Source organism: Sander lucioperca, chromosome 14 (assembly GCF_008315115.2).
Source record: "Sander lucioperca isolate FBNREF2018 chromosome 14, SLUC_FBN_1.2, whole genome shotgun sequence".
NCBI lineage: Eukaryota > Metazoa > Chordata > Actinopteri > Perciformes > Percidae > Sander > Sander lucioperca.
Window position 1 is genome coordinate 14550105 of NC_050186.1, and position 14474 is coordinate 14564578.

The window sequence follows — 14474 nt, forward strand, 5'->3', positions numbered from 1 at the left end:
ACCGTTTTTTGTGTCCTGAATAAAGTTAAGTAAGTAAGTAAGTAATCAAATCAGACAAAAATGAGCAAAGATTACAAAAGAATCCCAACACTGCAGCTTATAGAAACAACAAAATCACCAGAATGGGAAAACAAGTTAAAACAGTGTACTCTCTACTGCACTTTATTTATTTAACAGCAAAAATTACTAGTTGCTTTGTTTTTATTAAAATATATGACCATTTAATTAAATACAACAGATTATTGTAGATTGAATTGACCAACAAAGTAGGCCTACATAAAAAAGCTCCAGTGCGGACGGTGCTTACGCTCACTCACAATAAAATGCATTCCACTGGAGGTAGGTCTGGCAATGCGAGACAAGCCGGCACTTAAATCTAACGCACCATTTTCAATGGCGCGGTTTTATGCCTCGAGTCACACCCGTTCTCTTAATACATCCGTTGTCTCACCTGTTGCTGTACGTTATACTCGCCTGAGGAGAGTACAATTGCCGCTACTTTTACTATATTATTAAATAAGAAAGCTTAACTAGCTGCCAACAGTTTAACATCCCTAAAGGACAGGTTTGAAGAGGGAATAACAGTGTTACGCCGCAGTCTCGATGTTCTGTCTGTTGGTCGGCTATTAGCATAGTTAGCCTAGCTGGTAACGCTAACTGCGGAAATGAGTTTTTGCTGCACCTGTTGTGGCCATAGACAGTATGTAAGAAGGTTGTGGCTCGGATCGACTATTCATGAGACGAAGACCACGGTTTTACTTCACTAAGATAAGTATTTTCTGCTTGTGCTGCTAACGTGGATTTGTCGCTGTTTTGTTGTGTATGCAAGCATAACATTACAGGCTGTATGTGCTAGCATTATGAAGGTTAGCTAATGTAGTGTAAAATCATAGACTGTAGGCATACGTTCAGGTGATTCTGGAAGAAGAGGCGAGCTAGGAGAAAAAAGTGACACGTAGCAGAGTCCAGTTTACAATGTTCTTAGTTTAATGAGACACACAAGGTTTTATACATTTTCTAACAATCGCTCCATTCACTTTTAATGATGTGAGAGTAGAAAGACAAAAAAGAGAGAGTCCATGGGAAAGGAGGATTGGTTCAAGGTTGGTTCACGTAGATAATTCTTAAGGAAGGAAAACATTGTTACAATTTATAATACCAGTTATAACAGATGAGGGAGGCTTTGTTCAGAGTTTTTACCAAATGTAATGTAACATAATCAGAAGTACTTGATGTGAGCACTCCTACTGTAGAATACCATGTGAAAATTTGTAGAACAAAAGCTGAGCTTTTATGTTAAATGTTTTACAAAATATTCACAAACGTGAGCTGAATTTGAAGTCACAGAAAAATATTAACATACGTGTAGATTGATATTTACATAAATACAATGACAACTGAAAACTTGTAATGCAACATGCATTGAGTCCATTTCCAGTACGTTTATCTGTGTTTTTTGCCCCCAACGGCTAGGATTAGGCACTGGTTATGGTTAGGTTTGGGTTAAAACGCAACGCCCAGGATGGGGCTATGGGGGTTATGGTTAGGGTCAGGGTTAGGGTTAAGGTTAGGGTTAGGTGCCTTGGAGGCAGCAGTCGCAGTGCTGCCTAGAAGGAGCCGTTGGGGGCAAAAAACCCCATCGAGCTTCCAGTACAGCCATAACTCTGTGATTACAACCTCTCAAATCTGTCAGTGTTTGGAGGACTAACGAGCAAAGTATTTTGTTGTTTAATTTGGAGCACTTGTGCTGAAATAAAAACTGTGTAGGGTTTCACGGTGAAGCAGGCATTGGATAAACATTTGCATCCACTTTCCAACACTCAAATATGGACTACTGCTGAATGGAATAGATGACACACTCTTGCACACGTCCATCTGTTTCAGCTCCTCTGCTGCTAAATTAATCTCCACAGAGATGTTCCAGTGTTGGAGGATGTTAACTTGTTTGGCTTGGTCAGTCTTGTGTGTTATTGTTATTGTTACAGATACTGCTTAGCTCATTTGTAGATAGGAAACAATATACTTTTTGGACTCTCTGGACCAAACATATATTTTTGGCTACGGTATAGTTGACACCTGCATTGATGCACAAATGGATAAAACACAGAGAGGAAATTCCCCCTAAGTACTCATGAGAATCTGTGATATAAGTTGTCCTGTGCTTCTCAGGGGGTGATTTGCTGACAGGAATGCAGATGGGAAATTAATGAACTTCTGACTGAAGAATTCCACTTGTCCTTCTGCGTCTCTCTGTCTTGTCAAATTACGGAAATGGTAACAGACAGAACTGTATGTCCTCCAGTAATCCACACACAAATGTTTGGACGTGATGGAGACTCAAGTTGATGTCTTCAAAAATAATGACCTCAAAAGACATCATTTAAAGATACATTGTGTAATTTTTTGAGTTGATTCTTAGCAAAAACCCCTTTGTTCTTTCAAAAATATGTGCTCATTCATGTGTAATTACTTCCACCAACTAATCAAAGTATTCTTGTAATCGTAGAATCTGCCATTCAGAATCGTTCAGAATACATACGAGCGAGCCGATCGAATGGTGGCAGCCATGTTGCGCCTCCATCTTTGAAATACATTAGCCAAAGAGGGACATACCTGGAAATTCAAGCTCCGCCTTTCGCGTTTTTACACTCGGTGGCACCGTGACGAATGCCGGGGAGATTACTCCGGACTGCCGTCAGATTTGAAAGCCTGTTGAAGATGGAGGATCACACCTATTCTCGTGGACATGTAACGGAGTCGCCAAGGAAGCGAAAAAGAGAATTAAAACGACAAGAACAAGACCAAAGTTAATATTAGAGTGGCTTTTCCAAGATGGAAGGAGCTCATGAGGAGCAAGGATTTTTTCTTCTCGACCGGTAATTCAGCCTATTTGTGTAAATTTGAAGTTTTATAGTTGCTTGGCTAACTATAGCATGGTTGTGCATAACGCTAGAATGACGTCTAGGATACTTTTTCTCGCGTCAATGATGAAAAAGGATTGTCTACCTTGTAACATTAATCTGTGTGCTGCGAAGGAATACAGGCCATGAATAGTTTTACTGGCCACCGTAAGAGTTAAAACGCGCTTTATTGGGTTAATAGTGTGCCTTTTGTTAACAAGTTTAGGGTTAGGGTTAGTTTTCATCAGACTCACCCTGGGTCCAGTTAATTAAGTGTGCTGCTAACTAATAACATTACCGTCGGTAAAATACCCCCGCAACTAAACCCATATTTCAACGTTAACCGTCGAGCCACTGAGCCTGGTTGGAAATTAACACCACCTCTGCAGAAGTGTTAAATCCGTTTACAATAATAATGACAAAACAAGACTCCACCGCCGTCATTAAACGCTGAGTGTGGCGATATCGACATGCAATATCGTTGACGAAAACAACAAAAACTCTCTTTATTTGCATTGCCTTCCACTTTTTCTACCGCCCCCTCTGTCTGTCTCTCTCTCTCTCTTTGTTTGCGCACACACTCACAGTCCGTGGGTCCGTCTCTGTACTCGGTCCGGTTCTGGTGGTTGATTAACGCAGCTTTTCGCTGATTGGCTCTCATAATGGGCTGGATGGGTTAGCGCACTGCCATGAGTCCATGAGGCAAATGTCGGATTACTCCACATTTTAATTGTGATGTTTTGTAAATCTGAATCTGCCACGTTCTCTGTCAGGTCAGTGTAGCAGTACAATGTCTTCCTCTGATGTAGAAGTACACTGTAAGTCAGTAGCAGGCTATACAGTGGAGTTGCATATTAAATGGTTTGGGGTCCTTCTGTAAGTCATTTTGGGGTCCAATTTGGTTCTGGAGAATCCTACAAGCACCAATACCACAGGCCAAGCAATCGGCCCGGTCCAAACAGGCACATTTTGAACGGGCACTGTACTAGTTATATAGAAATTAGGGCTAGGCGTTATGGCCAAAATCTTCAACCCTGATATAGGTAATTTCATATCTCTATCGATATACCATTAAACAGAGCTCAAATTGAGACCTTCAAATGTTTTTTGTGTGACCTACAGTCCAAACCTCAACATTATTCAGTTTACTGTAATTTAAGCCAAGAAAAAGCACAACATTAAATGAAATTTGAGAAGCTGAATCTATGAAATTTATGACATTTTTGCATGAAAAATGTCCCGTGATAAATCTGTTGCTGATACATTTTTTTGATAACTGACTGATCGATTTATTAATGAAATGACTTATCATTTAAGCTCAAATTTATACTGGTGGGTACTGTATATTTCTTATAATGCACCAATTTCCTAAAGATTTGTATGTAGAATTTTAATTTGTAAAGTACATATGGCTGTCAGATAAATGTAGTGTAAGTACAATATTGCCATCTGAAATGTCATAAAGTAGAAGTATAAAGTGTCATGAAGCACAGATTCCTTAAATCTGTACATAATTACAGTACTTGAGTAAATATTTCAAAGCCCCAACTTAAAACTACTCTAAAGTTTCCCCATAGAAAAACATACTTTTGGATTACTGTGAGCTCAAACCAGCAACCAACATGTTTCTTCATGGTAGTTGACCCACAGTTAAGATGGACGTCACCTTGCTCTGTTTTGGACTGAACGAAACAAACAAGAATGGCAAAGGCAGTAATATGAACATAAGCCAGACATTCAGAATGACAGCGACATATTCAAAAAGCCTGAACACCTCATCGCTTTTGGATCGCTTTGATGCCAGCGGTGCCCCTCAGACTAAACAACCAGAGTAATGAATGCGTTGTTTGGTTTCATGGAAACATACTGCGTTTTGACCCCATGTGGGGTTACAGGGGATTTTGATCCAGAGTCTGCACAGAGATACTTGGTCAACTTTATTTGTAGATATTTACTTCAGACTTACATTGTATGAGGCTATGTGCATTTATTTTTTAAATATCTGTAGAGGGCAAAGGTCAGCTGTTACACATGAATGTTATTTGTCTATAAATGTTGAACTAACCTTGTTGCATTCATGAGGTTTTCTCTCTTAAAGAGATACTTTGCTTATTTCTATCCAGCTCTTTGCCATGGCAGTGTGGGCAGTGTGTTTTGATGAACGGTGTGTTGCCTCCCTCCATGGCGCCAGTGCGCCGTACTCCGTGCAGTGGCCCAACGGACACACCATTCATCCAAACACACTGCCAAAACTGCCATGACACAGAGCTGGATTGAAATCCGCTAAATATCTCGTAAGTAAAAAGTTTTTGGTGAAAAAGTGCTTTAATTGTTCTGTGTAATACTCTCTAATTTGAAATGCACTTTTACTTTTGAATGTATGGTTGAAATTGAAACCACTACTTACATTTTCTTTATTTGGAGACACAAAATACATTTTGTATGGCCAAAAAAAATCACCTTTTCAAAACACAGACGAGAAATTAATTTAACAAAGTGGCACTGTGGGGTTTTGAATGCAAGTTTTTATGTCGTTGGTGGCCAGAGTTTGTTGATTTTTTTTGTGGAAACGTTTTGATATTTCCCTTGATGATAAAAACCAGGAAAGATTTAGGTCTCCATGTCTTTTTCTGAACTTTTTTTTACTCTACTCACAGTCCTATATACAGTAGCAACAGCTGATGTCGCCATTTTAAACACTCTGCTTAATGCAACTTTAACCAGACAAGAAGCTGGGACACTCTGCTCATTTCCCAGATACATGGCTGTTTGAAAGAATGTGGCTGGAATGTGCATTGATTTAAAGTGAGGTAGTTTGCAAGAAGTAACAGTGTTGGGTTATTTAGGTGAGGAATGTGGGTGAAGTGTTGGGTGTCCGTCCACCATTTTGGTCCAGGCTGAAATATCTCAGCATCCACAAGATGGATTGGCAATAGACTTGGTGTATACATCCATGGTCCCCAGAGGATAAATACTAATGACTTTGGTGATCCCTTGATATTTCCTCTAGCACCACCAGCAGGTCAAAATATTTACTAACACATTAGATTATGACCTAAATACCTGCAAAAATAATGACACTCCCATCAGCCTCAGCTGTGTTTGTCTGTTAGCATGCTAAACTTAAATGATGAAGATAGTAAACATTATACCTGCTAAACATCAGCATGTTAGAATGCAGACGTTAGCATTTAGCTCCAAAGCGCTGCTGTAGTCTCCTGTTTAGGCAACAAAATGCTAGAAAATAGCAAAAAAATGTCCATCAAAATTCTATAGCGCTCTTTAGATTACATCCTATTTTAAAAGGTGATCCTCTGACTTTTCATCTAGCGCCATCATCAGGTTTAAAATTATAATACTGTGAGCTAATAATGTGAGCATGTTAGCATGCTGATGTAAGTCTCACAGAGCTGATAGCATGGCTGTAGACTCTTAGTCTTGTTTTCTTAAAGTTGGCAAACCTTGATGAACTTTTGAAAAAGGCTCCATTATTCTCTGTAAACTAAATACTTACTTGTGCTGTCATGGCTGACGTATGCTGTCCTCATCCCCCCCCCTGAGATGAAGACATATTTTCAAATTGGCGATCGTGATGGCATGCCTGGTCTTGAATTGTTTGTTGGCAGTTAGTCAAAGGGGATTAGAAGAGACACCTGCAGTTCCTCTGTTTATTTAGTCTTCATACTTTTAAAAGTCATATTCCAAGACCTTGTCATTTAAGCACAGTACACTCTGGAGTTGCCAGAAAGCGCTGCAGTCAACTGAAAAGAGCCTCACAATCAGATTATTGTATGGCCCACTGGACATTAATGTGTGTAGAGAAACCCAGCAACTACAGTAGTAAGTTGAGTCAACAAATGCACAACCAAGTCAAGTGATATGTTGGGAGTTCGGGGTGGGACATCAAGCTGCAAACAATTGGAAGTGGATTTTACAGGAGCCACATTTTCCATTTTCCATTTCCTGGATGCTGTTTTACTGCTTGAGCTTCAGCCAAGTGAGCTGTGGCTAGAGTTTTGTAGCAATGATTCAGGACAATTAAAACACCTCAGCTGTTGTGCTATTTGTATAGGTAAAAAACATACAGAGAATGAATCAGCAACTTAACAAAATAAATAAATTGATTAAATGTTTGAATAATTTTCAAGCAAAAACAATCATTCTCTGGTTGCATCTTTTTTGGGAGCATTTGCTGCTTTTTCTCTTTTTTTTTATATCATTGCTAACTGAATATCTTTGGGTTTCCACACACAAATCATTACAGTGCGGTTCTCCTCTGTGCTAACTGAACCGACACTCAACCAGGCAATACAAATTTCCCAAAAGTAATTTTCTGGTCTAGTACCAATATAGTTGGCCTCAGATCTTAATGATTAAGACCTCATGCCACCAAGACCTCTTCCACACCATCACCCACCTAAGAACCGCTCATAAACTTCCTATTATTTATTGCCCTGCTATTTATATTACTTAATAGATAATTTTCACGATCCTGCACATTTCAGGATGCTTACACAAGCTGTTGCACATTATGACATGTTTATCCTCAGGAGTGTTAACGCTCCTGTAACTACGGAGGTCGTGGCAATGCAAACCATTTTATATTGAAGAGTTTTTACTTAAGTAACATTTTTACTTATAGCAAGAGTATATTTACACTGTTGTATTTCTACTTTTACTTAAAAAATTGAGTAATTCTTCCACCGCTGTTCCTGTGAGTTCATCAACAAAGAAGACAACTATTATTTTAGGAGTTTCAGGAGCAGAACACTTGACTTGAGAGAAAAGGTTTATGTATGTATATTTATGCAGTATTGTATCATGTTGTTACCATGTCCCACATTGGCTGACTAAATACTGGTTAGCATTGAAAATAGGTCACTCCCTGGGGTCTTGTCAATACGTAATTAAAAAGACAGGATACAGATGTGCTTCTCTTGTACTCAGCATAGAATGAGCCATTGTGGTGTGTCAGGGTTGCTGTGCTATTGTATAAGGCAATTAATAATAATGTTTAAAACCGGGTCCACAGCTGCCTGTACCAGAGAGCACTGATGACTTGAATGTTTTTTTTATCTTGTCAGTGTGGTTTACCTATTGACACTAACACAGTCATCTGACAACTAATGTGGTAACTGCTATGCTAAATCAGATTGAGCCTTTGAATGATATGAATAATTCACATTTTAGGAGTAATGACTTAAAAATAAATAAGTTGTGAAGCTCATAAAGTATCTTTGGTAGGATTCACATAATCATCACTGAGATTTTGAGCTTCTGGGACAGGATTGTGTTTTTACTGGTGTTCTTGGCTCAAGTGGTCTTGTTCAGCAACGTCCTGAGTCTGAGGTCTTCCAGGACCTTTTTGTAAAGCAAAAAGAGGGGACTGTTTATAATTTGAGCGTTTATATCCATTGCACAATTAATGAGGTTGCCACAGGACATCCAGACAGAGGGAGAGAGAGAAATTGGTAGCCTGATAAATGTCTACAGTGGACTAGAACAGTGGTTCCCAACCTTTTTTCCTTGGGGCACCCCCCCTACTCATGTCTAAGAAAAGTTGAGCCCCCCCTGAAACCGAAGTTGAGGTTACTCTCGAGATAGAGCCTTACTTTCTTTTTTGATATAGAGGAGTTATCAGCACTTTTACGTTTCTCTGCCATGTTTCATTCATAAAATAGTGATGCCGTGGCGGCAGGACAAACAAGGATGATAGCAGCTAGCAGCTGACCTGATGACAGCAAGGGCCAGAGGTTAAGAGGTCCCGGAGGTTTGGCCTACTAAGTAGCCTGCCTACAATTTATACATTAGTACTTATAAATACCACAATAACCTCTGGAAGTGTTAAGACTGTAAAATGAAAGATTGTTGAATCTTAAAATAACCTTGTAAATCAGCTGGTACGACATTAGTCACAAACCGTCGCCTACTGGGACATTTCCACTAACTTGCACACTGTTTTGACTGTGCATTTCTAAAAAGGCTTGTAATAAATCACTAAATCAAGTAATTGTATCATAATATTTACCTCCCATGCACTTTCAAATAAGGCACATTTTATACATTGTAACAAATGGCCTAATATCAATAAAGGATTTATTTTCCATTAATGAGAACAACTTGTTTGGGTTGCCTGGTTGTGAAAAATCCTTTTAGCTGGTGGTTATCCCATTCCAGTGTGCTTTTATCTTTTTAGCTCTTTAATTTACAATAGATTTACTTATTATGGAAAGTTTTGTGCTAATAATGAACCAAAATATAATTTGACAACTTTTTAACAATTAAAAACTGCAGACTTGTTGACTTTATTAGAAAGTAAGTGTTAATTAACGGTTTGCCAACATTTAGAACAACATTATTATAGAAATTGTTATTAATTGAGAAGACAAACACCAGTCAAAGGAATTTATCACAACCTGGCAATCCTGGCCTATCCAGTAATCCATCAGAGTTGTTTTACGCTTGATCTAAACTGTTGTTACAGCCTTCTGTAGTGATGATCTGATCTCACCGAACGACCTGATTCATCACATTGTTTTATCATGAGATTGGTTTTGGCGTTTGTTTCCTATTTTTAAAAGCTTGCTTACACTTCTGGCTTTGTCTGCCCTAGTTTATTGCCTGTGAAAGTAAACGTCTGGTGTTGCATCTAAAAGTTATAAATTACAGTCGTACATTTAAGTGCCAAAATACACATCTGCAATACAATACCAATGAATGCTGCATATGGGATAAGAAGTCTTGCAGATGAAACTCTGCTAGTGCTGGCATCCAGCCATGAATGACTTATTTGAACAGCACAAAGAGCTCAGCATCATCTGGTTCACTATTCTTGATCTCATCCAAAACATGCAGAAGTATTATTAGACTAAAGGTTTACTGATTGGCCAAAAATGCAGAGTAAGAGGACCTCTGTCAACTAGTTAAAAAAACATTTGTACTGATGCTCTATCATAGGTTTCCCTGGAAACCAAATATTTAAAGAAAATGGAAACATCAGCCTTTAGAGATTTTTGATTAAATCAAGTCTACAACGAGGCTCTGACAGAAAAATACTGTCTGTATGACTTCAAAACATGTGAAAACAAGTCTGTAACACAGAATGCAACGGTGTAAAACAAAACATTTTTAGCATAAATTGTGCATTTGGTCTCCAGTTGTTCCCAGTATCTAGACATCACTCACTTGACAACCGATCCAACGCAACCAGTTTAGGCTTCTTCCCGATTTTGCTCTCAGAGGAGAAGATTTGTGAAGCATTTGGCATGCTGGAACCAGCATACGTTTGCCTTGATAAATAACTACAATTAATGCTGATTAATTGTTTAACGTAATTGTGGCGATGACTGTTGGAGCCATCCTAGGCCTCTCCAGTAATAGCTGCAGTGATAGAGAAATTATTGGGGGAAGTATGGTGGGTGTTATATACATCAGTGTCATGACTAATGCATGGAAATAAGGTTAGAAAATTGGCCAAGTGTTCCATTTTAGGAACATGAAGCCCACTGATGATGCTCTGAGGTAACATTTAACATCCTGAGATTCCAAGAGAGAGGAAAACTGATGAAAAAGTCATCCCCTCCCTGTCTCCAGATAACCCCTGAGGTGGAATAACATCCAACTTTTACAGACAAAGAGGGCGATTCTGGTGGCAAACAAGCATATAAGGTTTCCCCAAAACTCTTTTTGTTCGTCAGGACCAGAAACATAAATCTGTGGGCCAAAGAATAGTTTCAAAGAGTTCTTTCAGCCACCTTCTAAGGCAGGGGTCACCAACGCGGTGCCCGCGGGCACCAGGTAGCCCCCAAGGACCACATGAGTAGCCCTCAGGCCTGTTCTAAAAATGAAAATTGAATATTGACATTATCTGTTTCCCACCTTGTTAAGTCATTGTTGATAATTATTGCGAGAAATCATTAACGTAATCAGTGTCTTCACATAGATGAGTATCATTAATCATTAATAATCATACATAACTAAAGGCAAACTGAGCAAATTAGTTATTTCAGAAGAGTGTATCAAACTGGTAGCCCTTCGTATGACTCAGTACCCATGAAGTAGCTCTCAGTTTGAAAAAGGTTGGTGACCCCTGTTCTAAGGAAACTGATCAAAGGCGCCAAGAGGGTATCCATGTCAGCTTTACCTCTGACCTGCTAACAACATAAACACAGAATATTTACGACAGTTTTAACACAAGAGCTATTACATTACACAATGTCTTCTCTTTAAGAACACAGACTGGCTGACTTGGCTTTAACTCTAGTCTTCTTCATTCAGTCAACTTTATTGCAAATACATCTAAATAATATTCAGGAGAATATAGGAGCTGGATTGATAATGTCTTATCTATTCACCTGATAAGGCCAAAAACAAAGTAGAAGACACATTTCACCAAAATTATGACACAGATGCACTTATTTTTCTTCACATTGTTCATGTCATGTATCTCTATTGTACAACAACATAATGCTGCCACCATGACAAAAAAAATCTGCCCAGTTTTTTGTTCTTTTAACAGGATCCTTTTTGTGTTAATACTAGGACTGTGACTAATGACTAGTTGTTTGGTCTATAAAATGTCCAAAAATACTGAAATCTTTGTTTTCCAAAGCCCAAGAAAGATTAAATCAAATCTATTTTAAATGCTCTCCTGAACCTTTTTAACATGTGAATTTCACAAACTGCAAAAAATCTATTAAAAAATGTTTGTCCGCCTTTTTAAAAGTCATCCCAGTTAACTCATGGAGACAGTAGATTATACAAAACATCCAATACAAGTAGACATGTTTGGTAATAAAAGTTCCATCCAAGTGTAAGACCAGAGCGTTCAGACCGCTGTACCCAGACAAGCATGCCAGCTCTAATCCCTCTCTGTCTGGAAGCACTGACCTCTTTTGTTCACTTGATGGCTTATTACCGGTATTGATTTTGGCTCCTTTATTTTTACAGACTTCCTGCAGGGAGGCAGATGACCCATGCACATATCAGCTACTGTTGGCTACACCAACAAACCTTTCAAATTTGTTCTGCTTAAGATAAATTCATTGTTTACGTCCTTTTAAACAACAGAATGGGTGCTCCATTGATGGATAAAATGTCTCCTGTTGTGATACTGGATCGTGTGTGATGCTCTTGGATTTGACTCGGCATATATTTTGGGATTTGTGTGGTCACGTTGGTGAAGGAGGATTCTTCTCGAGGACTTAATTTCATCTGTTCCAGTTGAACGAGAGTTAAAGTCTTGAACTGTAAGTGCTAAGAAATGACTGGCTGACTTGTTTTTACTCTGATGTTTTGGGTAAACCCTTGGTTTTATTTAGCAGACAATGCCATTGTTCTGTGAGAATATATTTGGTCACTGCTGTGTTGGAACAATTCTGTACAAAGTACTATACTTAAGTAAAGTATAAGTTCCTCAAAATTATACTTGAGTATTTCCATTTTATGCGCCTTTATACTTCTACTCCACCACATTTTGGATGCCTATATTGTACTTTTTCTCAACTACATTTATTTGACAGCATTAGTTACTAGTTACTTTGCTGGAACACCGTTGAACAACCTTCATGACCTGTACTTAAAGAAACTTAAAGAAAGCCAAGTCCATCTGGACTGATCCAAGCCATCCACTGGGGTGCAAATTAATTTTGCTACCATCAGGGCGCAGACACAATCTTCTGCGATGCAGAACTAATAGGTTCAAAAGGTAATTTATTCCTGCTTCCATCAGCATTATAAATGACTTTCTTAAAATGTAACTCTTGTAATTATTTTGTTGTGTTTTTTGGTATGCTTGCTGTCTATGCAGCCTACTGCTGGCTGTAAACCAAATTGCCCTTCAGGGATAATAATGGTACCTTAAACCTTGAACCCTGAATCAGATTATTAATACAAAACGTAAATCAACTAATACATAATGTATTTTTTTATGATTATTTTACCAATAAATGGGGTTAGGGTTAGGGTTTAAAAGAAGCCCACAGCTGTTAGGGTTAGGGTTGTAGGGTAGGGTAGCTGTAATGTAACTTTGTGTATTGTTTAGAAGTTGTTGAAAACAGCAGCTGGCTGATTTGTCAGCACATCTGGTTAAGAGCGACGACATCCACCGTTTAAGCTCCCTGCTTCGCTGAGCTTTCCCCCATCTCTTGCACTGTTTGAGATGTTTGTGTTTTCCTCACCATGGTTTTAGAGACAGCAGTCACTTTCTCCTGGAGATGGGATGGCAGTTTGAGGCAAACAGAAACTGATGCCAAATGAAACGCAACCCCAGTATGTCAGAGTGCAAACTGCAGGGGTCAAATCTCAATATCCTTACAGGGCCAGACGGCAGTTTGTCATGGTGACACTTACAGAATGACAACTTGTTTATAACCTGTTGGCTGTTTCTAATGCAGTAATTGAAACCATATTCTACCAGTATACCTTTCTCTTAGCATGGGACAGAGTGGGTTGCAATTGTAAAAAAGACTGGTCAATAGTTGGCTATTTAAAACAACAAAAATGTTTGTTGTTTTATAAGTTGCTGTTCTCTTTGTCATCAGAAACTGTCAATGTCATGTGGGCACTTGAGGAAAAGTCAGGGAATCGCATCAAATTTAGTAGGCTTTGTCCTCAGGGTACCATGAACGACTGTATTAAAACTCATGGCAATCCATCCATTGGTTGTTTAGATATTTCAGTCCGGACAAGCAACATTGCTATTCTTGTTTCCAGCCTGCTACTATGGCTAAAATGACTTCCTTTATTAGCATTGTTTAAACTTTGGATTGCATTTTTGTGACTGGAGATTCTGTCCTCCATTTCTTAGACTGGATTAGCTTTATAAAGGATTGCTTCTCTTCACTGCCAGTATGGATTGGACGAATGATTACAGCCACCAATAACACTTTTTAATGTGAAATTAAAATGTGAACCGATTGTTTAAGATGTTCACTTTCTTATTGGTGACAGCAGATTGATATCAGCTGTTTTTTTTTTTTTTTAAGTTTTGATTACATTCGCTTTCCAGTAATTACTCCGATTAATGGACACTTGGCACGGTGATGTTTAACTTAACGTAGACATGTTTACCCAGTAGTTTGACCTGAACTTGTGTTTCCAGTAGCCTGATAAGCATCACCTCTCTTTGTCCCGGCTGTGTGCAGAACTTGTGTTTAGATCACAAAGCAGCTGCTTCTTGATAAACTGTTTGAGCTGACCTCGTCAACAAAGTCCCATCTTCATCTTAACTCGCATTTCTCACTATAATGGTTGATAGTCTGCTGAAAATTATTAGAGGTGTCTGTTTGGTATTTGGTACATGAAACAGCTCTTCAAGAGAAAGATCTCCCCTGCAAACAGAAAAATAGCAACAAATGGACATCTTAAAGCTGCTTGAAACAATAACATTGAAGTCTTTTGTCTAGTAGAGCAGTTTGAAGTTTCTAGACATTTGCATGAGATTCCCTCTGCTGATTGGCACCTAGTTTTCTTTGTCTCCCTTTTCTAAATTCGTCTGCAGCATTCCTGTAAATGACATGACCTCATGTGGTAAATATTTGGTTGTACCTAGTGTGCATTTGTTAATGTCTCCTA

The 14474-nt window shown here is 38.7% G+C and overlaps 1 protein-coding gene across 2 annotated transcripts in view; it reads left to right on the forward strand.

The window, feature by feature from the left end:
• Nucleotides 1-1645: 1645 nt before the first annotated feature.
• zmp:0000000846 (tenascin) overlaps nt 1646-14474 on the forward strand; it is a 67938-nt gene continuing 55109 nt past the window's right edge. Inside the window, exon 1 of one of the 2 annotated variants that reach the window (XM_031317628.2) lies at nt 1646-2274. The gene's annotated coding sequence lies outside the window, so the exon portion shown is untranslated. Of the gene's footprint in view, nt 2275-11709; nt 12149-14474 lie in introns of those variants that run through there. The other variant, XM_035991478.1, reaches the window with a different exon arrangement.